The sequence below is a fragment of the Sphaeramia orbicularis genome, chromosome 12 (genome assembly GCF_902148855.1).
Source record: "Sphaeramia orbicularis chromosome 12, fSphaOr1.1, whole genome shotgun sequence".
NCBI classification, from domain to species: Eukaryota; Metazoa; Chordata; class Actinopteri; order Kurtiformes; family Apogonidae; genus Sphaeramia; species Sphaeramia orbicularis.
Window position 1 is genome coordinate 15,338,458 of NC_043968.1, and position 13,047 is coordinate 15,351,504.

The 13,047-nt window shown below is 37.8% G+C and overlaps 1 protein-coding gene across 1 annotated transcript in view; it reads right to left on the reverse strand.

Moving 5' to 3' along the window:
* The window catches only part of erbin (erbb2 interacting protein), a 48,192-nt gene that overhangs the window by 33,413 nt on the left and 1,732 nt on the right, over positions 1-13,047 (reverse strand). Inside the window, 1 exon segment of the mRNA XM_030150291.1 lies at positions 5,412-5,486. The gene's annotated coding sequence lies outside the window, so the exon portion shown is untranslated.

Sequence of the window (13,047 nt, forward strand, 5' to 3'; positions counted from 1 at the left end):
TAATTTCTGTATGATATTTTCTTTTAATTTCAATAAAAAATAATACTGTCCAAGCCACTGAAATACTGCTGCTGGTTAGAAAGTTGCCCTTTGCACTTGTTTCATTTGTTCTCAAGATCGAGACATGCTGTCCAGGTAAAGAATAGACTATTCCACTAAAACAGTAACAAACTAACACTCCTGTGAATCATTTGCATGTTACACTGTGTAACATGCAAACGATTCCAGGGAATTAATAAAACAGAGCCGAACGTCATTTTCAAACACAGATGGCGCTTTACAATTTTATGTGTACTACAATTAAACACCGTAACACATACACATCAGTGCTGAGCCTTATTTACTATAATCTAAAATCACTTCTACGTGACAGGTTGAATATGTACATATTTGCTGTGATAGTTTATTTTCAACCATGAAGCATGACACAGGACCAATGTTTACAGTCTATAATATATGTTGATATGAATACACAGTGACTCAAATGCTTAAGAGCAATTCTGCTTGTCTTGTTTGCTGCTCAGATCTCAAGAGGGCCTGCAGGGCTATCTGCCTGTGATCTAGGCTACTACCCACAGATGGCCTGGGATAGAAAAGTAGTGAAGTAGATAGTGTTATGAGAAAACAAAAAAACAACAACAAATGAACCATATAAAATCTGCATAACATGCACTAAATCTCTTTACTTTAAGCTTTATGGCCCGATTGCAATGCATTCACTCACATGTGTGTGATATACGACATGTATACCTATATGTATACCAGATACAGCTGCTTGCAGGTCTGTGTATTTGTCCATGTGAGACACAGTTTGCCAAGTTTCAATAAACAGGTCGGACACATTCAGGTCATTGCCATGTATCCGTGCAGACAGTTGCCACGTTTTAGTGTTTGCTTGTACTGTAGAACATTGAAATGGATGATAGATCTGTAATGCCTTGTTAAAGTCATACAGTCTCATCAAATGTTTTAATGCTCCATTCAGTGGAGAAAATGTGCTGCAGTTTCTACCTGCGTCAGACATATGTTGGAGAAAGCACAACCACACAAGGGTGACGAATCACAATGCAGAGGAACCATCGACTCTACCTGTGTTCTTATCACACCCTGAAGCAGAAGTCTGACTTTCCTTTAAAGCTGACAAATAACAGTCAGTACAGTGCAGACAATTAGAGCCTTGCAAAGACAGACAAGGGACAGCACCTGATTACCTGGAGAAAAAAAAACAAAACAGAAAGTCTACTCAAGGCAAAATTGTCTCTGAGCCAAAAACACTGTCAGCTGAAACTGTGTGCCTAGAATAATCAATTAGATGTTCTGATAAGATATTAGATCACATGGGCAAGGCTGGTTAATTCAGTCTGTAGATGTTGTCTATCACTAGATAATGTTGTTATACCGATTAATTCTCATTGAGAATAAGTTGTTCGATGTAGATAACCTGAGCAAAAAAACCCCTCTAACAGGCACTCTGAGGCAGCCAAGTTTGATGCAAGGTTCACAAAAATATATCCCTGCACTGGGAAAACATTTCACTGTCTGGTGTATTTCAAATAGAATTTTTTCTGCAAATGAAAAGATAAATGAAAAAAAAGACTCAATGGATGAAACTCAACTTAAAAGAGAAATACAAAAGCAGAACTGGAGTTGTTCCAAACAGTACCACTTATAGCAACCAACACAATTGATAAAGCCGTACCTCCTTGGAAGAAGTTTCAACAAAAATAAAATATGAAGAAAATGCAAATTTTCATCCCTATGAAAAATTCAGGTATAACTCACTACTCATAAGAATTCAACCTATTGTAAGTAAAAAGAGGAACCTTTATAATAAACCATTGTACATATATGCCTCCCCTCAATACAAAAATCAGAAGCCTAACAGCAATAACAACTTTTAGTCATGTATAGGGGTTGGCTGTGCAAGTATCCAAAAATCACCACTAAAATACAGACAGTGCAGTCTGTAGCAGTCCTCAAATTGGCAAACAGAGATAACGGTGCAAATGGTCATATAGTACTACACAAGTGGTTTTCACTATATGTAATTTGATGTGGTTTTAAAAATAGGAAATTCCTATTATGCACAAAATTCCTGCTGAAATAGAAACCACAATTCAGATCAAGGTTTTAAATATGACACATACGCCTGCAGCACTGTGAAACTTACGCAAACAGTGAGTGAATAAGAGTTGCATGGCACAGTCAAGTAGTCAAACAAGTAAATGTGGAAATCTGGTACTTGAGACAAACGGAAATCCTTCCTCCTTATAAAGCAAACATATCCCTTCCAGTACAGGTAAGTAACAAAGCTGTCTCAAAAAGGACAAAGTTGACATACCATGCCTCCTGTCATCCAGTCCTGTTGTTCTCCTTACTATTTGCGTCACAAGACACAAACATCTATAGTGTCATTGAGACAAATGGACTTAAGACCTCATGGGAACAGTCTAGACGTCTATAAATGTGTTATCTCTTTTGCGTTAACATGGACACTAAATTGTAAGTGATGGTCAATTTATCGAAGAACAATGAATATCACATGTATCAAAGAAAGCATGGATCTTAGCCTGTCACCTGCAGAATGTGGATGATTTTGAGGGCTGATCTGCTCATATTAGCAGCCACAGTGGCAGGTATATAAATGTATAACATAGACGCAAGTAATATAGTAGTAACAGATTGATTTGTGACATTCTACAATTGAGACACTGAAACATGAATTACTTCATAATGAGGAGACTTGAGCTATGTATGACCCTCCCCTCCAAGGTTAAAGCAGCCCTGTTCAAAACTTGAATTAACATGCATTTTTGGCATCCAATCATAAATGGACAGTTCTAAGATTGTCTGTTCACACCTGATGTTAGGATGAGTGTTCAGGGATCGCTTAGGACTGGATCTAAATTTCCAGCTCTATATCCAAGTAAATTAACTCATCTATACACTGAACATTGCCCATGCTTTCATTGGAGGTTTAAGAGGCTTTTAAAATGTTTCTTTGCTAATTTATTTCATTGTGCAGCTCAAAGACAACAGGCAGCTTTTCAGGGTGGAATGTTTTCTTGCCCATTACTCACTGGAATGAGTTTATACTGTGAACCAATCATTTTTGCCTTGACTGTTAAAATGACAACTGTTTCACTGGCTCTCTTGCATGATGGACGTTTTAGTGAGGAGGGAATCGCCCAATAGTTAAAATATGTACATGAATTTCTACCAGATTGTGAAAATTGATGAAATTCTATTTCCTTTGAGAGAAAAAAAGTGGTGAAGCATTGTTCCAGTGCACTCAGACAGATCTACGCATATGAAGCAGTCACTGTACATGTGGGCTTGTCCAGGGTTACTCTTGAAAACATTTTTATATGATTGCATTGGCATGCTGATTTCAACTTCTGCAAGGCGTATCAGCTGAGTAGGCAGTATTCCAATGTGTCCCAGGACACTTTTGTGTTAAGACTGATAAAAGAATGTGGACATATGCATCCTTAACCTCCTCTGGATCTCAATGCATCTTCAATGCTGCATGATTGTGCTGACACCTTGCATTAGAGCAGTCCATATGTGTATGGATTAGGCAAGACGTATGGTTAATGTCAGGTTTAAAAGGGCCATTGTGTGAAAACTATTTGACAAAAGTGCAGCCTGGTAAAATTGTGTTTTCTCCATGTTTGATGTTGCAAAATACATTAAACTGAAGTGCTGCTGGTAGTGTCTGTCTTGTGTTGTGCTTGCTGTTCAACTACATCCCGGACTGTTTTCTATCGCACTGTGTCAAACTAAAGTGAGAGTGCAACACAACATTAACTATGTTTGCTTAATACCAATGGGCTGCAGTGTTTATGAAGTGCAGATTGAAACACAATATTATGATTGTGTGTTCATGAAAGAAACTCGTGCACCAAGATATAGTTGGTCTGTGTGTCGAGGAACAGTTACAACTCTCGAGTAATGCAACAAGAAAAAGAGTGGAGTTGCACTGGCTATTGATTTAAATATTGGATTTAAAATATGGATTAACTTGGTATAATGGTCAATATGAACATCTGTCTTTATAACCATTGTTTAAGCAGTATTCCCTATTTGAAAATCTATCAAAGGATCTGGGGTAGTCAGTTTCACTGTTTTTTTGTCTTCTGCAACTGACAAAATTAATTAAAAATTAATGTGATCTATTAAATACAGGTCCTACTTGAACAGATCCTGGATCTGTTTAAGCACAGACACAGTATAACTGGCATTGTGACAAATGGCCCACATCGTTCCTCAGAGATCAGAATGTCAGCATTTTTCTTAAGCATATACTATTTACTTAAAATGAAATGGCCTATTTACATAAATAATCAGGCATGGGTATTTCAGAGAGTTATTTTTCACATGACGCAAGATTTTGGACAAAAAAGTTCATTTCCAACCCTAAAGCATAGATTCATTTTAATCAATGCAGCTTAAAGTGGTCATGAATATGTATAATGACGTGTCACCTTCAAAGTGAAAATACTGTTTTGCTCGAGATATGTGAACCTTTAACAAAACACTATAATTTTATATTCAGTTTTAAAGGAGCTTTCTTACCTGGGGGGTTAAAAACTAAGCTTCAACAGAACAATTAGCACTTGGAGGGGCTCTCTGGCAAGCCTGTCCTTTTCATCCAGTTGCTTCAAGCAGCTTATGAACAACGTGTGTTTGGAAGCAGCCACGTCTGTAAACGCATGTTCTACATAATCACAGTCAACAACCTCACAGGTCCTGACAGACAATAACTACATCCTGTGTCTTGAGTATTGTGACAGCAAAAGTCACAACTGATTCCCTTTGCTATAAGGTTTTAACGGTGAGGCAGCTGCAGGATTTTATCTTGGAATAACTGTGTTGACTAGAGCGCATTTGTATCCATGGAAAACACTTTTGTAATCAATCAAATTACAGTAATAACTGCCACGCTGGCAAATTAACAAGACAATGCATAAATACAGTGTGTTCATCTCCGCTTTAATAATGCAGTTGTCTCACTGATTATAGAAGTTACATAACACACAGATTAAGACAGTGGTGAGCTTTGATAAACAACATGCTGGTTGTTATGCATTTTTTTATGCCAAACTATATCTAGGGGACAGCTGCTTTGTGGCCTTTTAAATGAATTGAGACACAGATTGCACACAGAGCTTGTCTGGCAGGTGTATCATGTCACTTGGCCCCCAGGAGAAAGGTGGGGCACTCCTGTTGTTTCTTGTTAAGACTTGGACTGTTTGGCCTAAACACTTCACATCCATGTTAACAGATCTAGATATATGGAAGATAAAGCTTCAAGAGGACAAAATTTATATCTCAATCCAAAAAAAGGTCCCTCTGTGGTGGAAAATGTTTAATCCTGGGAATAACAAATGCAGTGCTGCCTTACATACCTTGTCATTTAGGACTCAAGCGCCTGGATCCCAGTGGATGGTAGATGATAAATCCAACAGCAACAATTTGCTTATCTATTGAAACAGAACAAATATAACAGCAGCATTAGCATTCAAGTGTAAAGTTAACTGTTTAAATACCAAGCCCTGATTAAAACGGTGCTGCAGACTAACTTTCAACATCGGTTGTGATGGCATGTCAAACTTTCACATTTACAAGCAACAGTACATCATTTGATGCTCCTAAAAAAAATCAGCAAATTGATGTAATATAAGACATACACCATCTGTGAAAGTTTCATGAAATTAATTGGCTGCTGTTCTTCGAAACTCCTTTCAGAATTATCATTTAGTCAGCAGAAGACACGACATGTGCACTGTACTGTTTGGTATATCTACATTAATGTCAGTACAAACACACAACGGTGCTGTACAGTCCCTGGAATGCTGCAGGAATGGGGGCTGCTCTGCTGGCCACGTAGATGTCACAGCACAGAACAGTGTACACTTTTAACATCTCAATACTGAACATCACAGTCACTGTCCCCTGCCATGCTTTGGCCACACTCTTAACACATATAAGCACTGCAAAATGTTGGCTGTTTATCACATATGATGCAGAAATATTGGATGAAGTCATTCTTTGTGAGAGGCAGATATTTTGGCTTTTGTACGCAAAAGTCTCTGACAATGGCTTGGAGTCTGATGAGACCATGGATACCAAAGATGTTTGTTCAGGTCTGGATTAGCCTTCTTACCTGGGAGAGTGGAGCAGTTAACTCCACCAGAGATAAAAGATCTGACATGGGCCTTTCAGAAACAGGTCTAATGGTCTCTAAATAGTCTTGACAAAAAATAGTGGTAGACATCCTTTGAGGTTAAGATGTCCCTAAATGCTGGGTATATTTGACATATTTTTCAGCCTTGAAACATGTACAATTTTTCTAACACATTGATAATTACAATGACCGTGAAATAATCTCTGTAAGACAAAGATTTAATAAGAAATTTACCAGCTTTGATAATCCTTCCAATCCATTTGTGATGCTTTACATCCCTTTCCCATCCCCCACCGAACATCCTTCATGGGAAACAGAGCTGGGAATGACACAGCAACCCATAATGCAATAGTTCCATGATACATTGCCCTTGTTGCAATATCAAAAGCTGTCATTTCGCTGAAAGTTTGAGACAGCAGAGATTACAAAGGCAGGGCAACTTCAAGCAGAAAATTGAAAAAAAAGAAAAAGATGCAGCTTAATGATAGATAATATCACTTTAACTACCATGTGATTACAGACCTCATCCCTCGTGAGGAATATAACGTAAATGTAACAAAGAGCCGCCCAAAGGCAACCCAACATAGAGCCTGTATGAATCATGCCATAACATTTTTTACGTGGTACATGGTAGAAATTCATTAGCTGCCAAATTGAGGTCAGATGTACTTCACATTCTCATTTCATGCTAAGTTATGGTGAGCACTTGGCTTTGAAACAGTGGTTGCTAATGTTAGGCATGTCTGAAAAAAAAAAAGATGCTTTGTCAGCTAATATTTCAATAAGCATATAGAGACGAGTAGGGTGTAATGGTACAGAAAAACTCTGGTTCAGTACTTTTTTGGTACAGTGGTCTTCGGTTCGATACATTTTTGATCTGTTTTCGGTACAGCAAAGGAGACCAATTTCATTTAAAAATAACCTTTATTGCCAATAGCATTTGTTGTGGCATTTTCTCAATCAGAACTGCTGGCTAAAGGCTGTTTAAATATTGCTGGTATCTGTAGTTGGGTTACAGTTTTTCTCTTGGTAGGGGTAATACTAATGGCTGGGTGGTGTCGTTTTAAATGCATTACAAAATTTGACGTGTTACCAGATATATAACTGATCTTCATGAAACTATGCACCGCTCTTGTTTGTCGACTTGTCTCTCTCCACTGACATATCTGACTGGGAATCCGAAATGCTCCCAAATCGGAGACCTTAGAGAAGACGGGGGGGGGGGGGGGGGGGGGGGGGGGTCTTCCAACTCTGGCTTTGTAGCTGTGACGCTGCTCTGAGCTGACATGCAGGTTCACGTTAAGTATGTGTATGGTCCGTGTAGCATGTAGACGTCCATCTAGGATATCAAATATTGCACATGGGTTCCTCTTGTGACCATCCTGCTCATACTGTGTGCATTCCACTTCAAGGTTCGTGTGGAAACTTAAGGGGAGTGTTTGCATTCTTCATATAAGCTAGTACATATATTTGTTCAGTACACCTCTGTTTTGTATTAAAAGCAAATGAGTGCACCATTACACCCCTAGAGACAAAGTATTTTATTGATAATTTACTGAGTTTCTGATATGCTGAAAGTGCAAGCTTTGTCCTTTCTGCCAAGTTTAATCCTGCTCAAGGACAGAACAAACCTCACAAAGCATTTTCACCTCAACTGATAAAATGGGTACAAAATGCGGTGTGATCTGCATAGACAATATTCTTACCTTCTTAAATATGTCTTTTTAAAGAAGGTGATCTAGCAGGTCTGAAAAACAAGCACCTACAGAGACTCTGCCTTGATATGCAACATATCGTCTTGCTTTATGGGAACAACACAACAGCATTGTCTGTGCATGTCTGGAAAAGCATTAGGCTTGTTGGCTGATTTGAGACTAACCTAGGCAACTAAAAGATAGGATCACTACCTTCACTATCCGCTTTGAGCACAAAGAAACCATAGTGCAGGGCAGAGAGAGAGAGAGAGCAAGAATAGAGGGGAGGAGAGAAAAAAAGAAAATTTGACTTATTCATAGGGGCTCCCAATCAACTGGAAACACAGTGGCCTGCACTGACACTCATTAGTTTCTGCCCCACTTCCTCTTGGGTGCCTTTATCCTCATCGCATCAATTTGTGATACTGAATCTTACCATACAAAAGTCCCCTCAGTCCCACACTGCAATCACACAAGAAAAGAGTCAATTTTCAAATCTGGGGTGTTGGCAGTGGGGGAGGGGGCTGTTACAACTACATAGACAGTAATCCTATGAAAACAATCACCTGCTCTTTACTTAGATTATCTCTATCCATGAGGACGCACTTGTTCCTGTAATTATTAAAGCTGAATCTATGTCAGTACCAAGGAATATGTAACCAACAAATCAATTCATATTGGAAAAGTCTGGAAAGTTATGCATTCAAAATGAAAATTTGACTAATTTTCATATGTCAAATTTTCATAATATATCAAAAATGCATTCTTGGAAGAGATTTTTTTAACATGCATTTGTTACACTGCTATTAGATAATATTACATAAGTAAATTTAACAATGCTTGGAAAGGACGCAAATGGAATCAACAAAGAGTTGTTTGTTTGTTTTTGTGATAGTGTTAATCTTATTATTTATTATTACTAGGAAAATTATGAATTTATTACAATCAGTTTCTCTGCTTTTTGGCTCTGCAGAACATGGACATGGCCACAAAAATCAAATGTGGGCTGTTAAGTTATCAAAACAGACTTGACCTAGAACTTTTCACTCCAAGTAATAAACAGATGTAAAGACAAAGCTATACAGAAACTGCAGCCAGTCACATGACATTATAGCCAACTGTGTATTGGGGTCAGTAAACAAGGTGCTCCGCAGCCTGTGCCCATTACCGACTCAATGCCCAATATGGAACTTTATTATAGAGGAAAACTTAGTACTCACTGCTTGTATATACAAATTCTCAAATTAAATTATGTCGCTATACGCCAAAATCACGGGGATCTTTTTACAAACTAACTGCCTTGAGTACAATTACAGTCAAAAGAAACTCAAAGCAAAATATACTCCAAAGCATCATTTATAGGCAGTAGAGGTCATCCAATAGTGAACTTTAAAAGGCCATTCGAATAATGAATGAAAAAAGCAGATGGGTGATCAATCACCATTTCAAATGGACTATTTTTTGCTTTTTCACAACTACATAGCCACTCATCTGGACATCTAAAATCAAAATAATAAATACCAAAAACAATTAATACATAAATCTGGGTCATGAAACATCAAAGTTCAAGTAATTAATTTATAAATGCAGAGTTGAACACAAAGTTGGCAAAAAGTGATCTTTGTGATTTAATGTCCAATTTTCATTTCTTTAGGTAGCCTATCATTTTCTCATTAAAAACATTAATTTCATTTCAGAAACCAGTATTAGCCAGTGGCAACTACCTGAGCCAAGTTCTTCCAATACCAATAGTTTGTAAAATATCCTATTAGCACATGTAACAGTAGCATTATCAGCAAAACACTACCTATTAGTGAATAAATATGTGTATGGACATGTTCAGCAAATGTCCGGAAAAGGTGACTTGTACATTATGCTGCTGACACCCAATTACAGAGAACTTCATGTGGGTGAGTTCATAAGAAAACGGTGCAGGTAATTACCCATACCTAGTTCAGGAGCATCGATGCCGCATTAATTATTCCACGTGAGAGCAGAGTAAATAAAATCAAGAGCAGATTGATAACAATCACATAGACAGTAAGTAACTGGAGAATGGAAGGAGGTAACTGGAGAGACAACAAGATCTAGGTCTTGGGGAGCCACAAAAATAAACTGGCAGATCACAGGCATGGTGAGAGACACCACTGCCAATCAAGTGGAGCTGACTGAGTTAGCATAAACAAAACAAAGCCTTCCAAAGCAGACTTTTGCATCATGTCTCTTCTCCTTGCCTGCTGCACCCCCTTGTTTGAACAGCCCAGATTATTTCTAGCTGCTGTGAATTCACCTCGCAGACAATGTCCTGTCCTCTGCTACATGTGTGAAAACAGCAGCATACCCTGGACCTTGTTCTCAGACAATGCTTGGCATTCAAGGGGATGTACAAAATCTCTGTATTACAAAAGGCCATGCAGGTTCTGGATTTGAGATAAAGGCTTCAGTGTTGCACCATGTACATGCAAATTCATTCAAAGGCTCATCACCACCTTTCGCAAATGCTAATTTTTTTGGACCAGAGATTATGCAAGACAAAACTGAATCTTTTCAGAGTAGATTCTGAGGTGTGATTTCTTACACTAAACAGAATGGTTTGGCTTTATAAACATGCAGTATCTGCTGACAGGCAGCGAGACTGAATGAGGCAGAGACAGATGCTCTCCTAACTGGGTCACAGAAGCAGGGAAATCATTAGGGAGAAACTGAATCCAAGTGTTACATTAAAACAGATACACCAGCATGTTAAATGCTATGCAAATTTAGAATTTTCCACAAATAATGGAAGGCAATATACAGACCATAAAATCTGTTCTGTCAACAGCCTTTCTATCACTCAGTGGATCAATATTTCAATTCTAGCATATCCAAAACATAGCAAATGTGCATTTATTACAAAATAAGAGCAATATATTTGAGTACATTCTGTATTGCTGGTTAAAAAAAGGTAAAATATGAAAACAAAAAGTATCTCAAAGAATCCAAGCAACACTGACAACAAACTCGTACCTTATAGGGGAGTCAAATTTGAAATAGAACAGTGATTCAGTGTCTTTTACACCGCATGAATAAGGTCAGTGGGACTGCAACATTGTTATAAATTATAAATATCAGCTCGGGAAAACCCATGTCTGAATATAGCCTTCTTCAGAGCAACTTAGCTCAGCAGCTTCAGTTACCATGACAATCCTCTCTCATGATGAAAAGTGCCCCTATTGCGGCATTAAAAGCTAACATTTTCTAGATTAATATACAGCCTAAGTTTGAGATGCCCCAGAGATTACTGACACACTTTACACACTAAAGCTGTAGCGACAGCTAGCAAAATAAACAAATAACAAAAAGCCATATAACATTTTGGAGTCAACCAATAACATTTTTACATAAAGTACAACAACCAGTCTGATCAGTCTTTGCTGGGATTCAACTGGACAAAAGAAAAGCCACGCAAAAGCTCAAAGACCCACTGGCAACTATGTGTTCCGAGTGGCTTTAGTGTTCCAATGAAACCAGTCAGAAGACTTTCATAAACAGTGTGTTTTACTAATGGCTTAAACAAAGATGGTGCAGCAGTTCAAACACTGTAACTGCTTGTCGATAGGAATGCTGTGTAACAGAAGTTGGCTGAAAATGTCAACTCCATGTTTACCTTCTCTCTGATGTTGCCAAACTGGAATAGATGTGACACAAACCAGAAATGGAAGGGGGAGGTGTACACCTACCCCTTAGTAATTTTAAAAACAAACACATGAGTGTATGGCTGACAGGATATCCACTTAATGGTACTATCTGAGGCTAGTGTATGCAGTCTGCATGGGCTGCTCAGACTTAATTCATTATCCAACTGAGACATTTGTAAGAGACGACACAGTGCTTCTTAGAGTTTGCAGAAAAAAGCTGCTTATGCTCAGAATCTCAGACAAATGACAACAAAGTAGCAAAGTAGGAATTATAGTTAAGGGCTACCTTCGAGCTCAAACAGCAGAAACCAAAAGAAACTTTAATGCACCATGGATTACTTATTGAACTTGAGCAGACCTTCAAATAAAAACATGTTTTATTTATTTATCGGGTTTTATCCATGTTTTAATATGAAAAAGAAGAAATTAATTATTCAGTACATAATAAAGAATATCAAATTAATAACAACAAAGGTAACTGTTTGAGAACTTTGTAGCCATCCACTCAGATTCATTTCGAGGATTAAAATAAGAGAATGTTTGTGAAATTATTTGAACCCCCATTGTAACATCAAACTGTTGACTACTCAAACACACCTGATAATCAACAACATACAATTATAGCTATTGTTAAGAGACAACCAGAGAACACAGATTCCCTATCAGCAAGTGCTATTAGACAAATTTACTGTACCTACAAAGTGAGGATGTGGGAACAAGAAGCTCAGTCACTATTTCGCTTTTACCCATCTGACCTTTAAAAAAAAAAAAAAAACAGGCTTTCCTTCCTTCCTCATGTCACACACTTTTACATGATCACTTGCTGAGTTTTGTCAAAATGACATTGGAATCACATCGTGGTAAGAAAAAAAGGGATTTGTCATTGGGTTTTTAAAAGCTATCATGGAAGCCGAGTAGAAGGTTCTTTATACAACCAAGTACACGTTGATATGTGGAGAAAAAAAACAACAACAGCATTATGACCTCTTCATTTACAATTATGCAACCAACTAACAATCTTTCTATTTTGTTTATTGAAGATAAGGAATCATTATTTTGTCATTTTTGTAAAAGGCTGTGGTCAAGTATTTACTTTCATTGCATCTCAAGAGGACATCAAAATCTGTCTGGCAAGTGTATCTGTAAGAACAGTACTCTGACAGAAAGGAAGACAGCTGTAAAAGGCCTTTGTTGCAATGAATCTTATCTTCCATTAGATAAGGACTGTTGTAAATTATCTTACCAGGAACTAGATAAATTGGCTTCCCACACCTTAATGAAAATATGCCATTGTAGTACACCCTGTGAATGTTTCAGGGATTTATGGCAATGTGGGTAAGGAAACCACAAGAATTAAGCAATGTAAAACAGTATGTTGTACTCACGCAGCTTGAGAAAATTGCTGAAAACAACACTATCAGCTATCAGTATTTGTGTCATTACCCTGGCACAATGACAGGTGGGATTTAACAACTGGTTGTTTTGG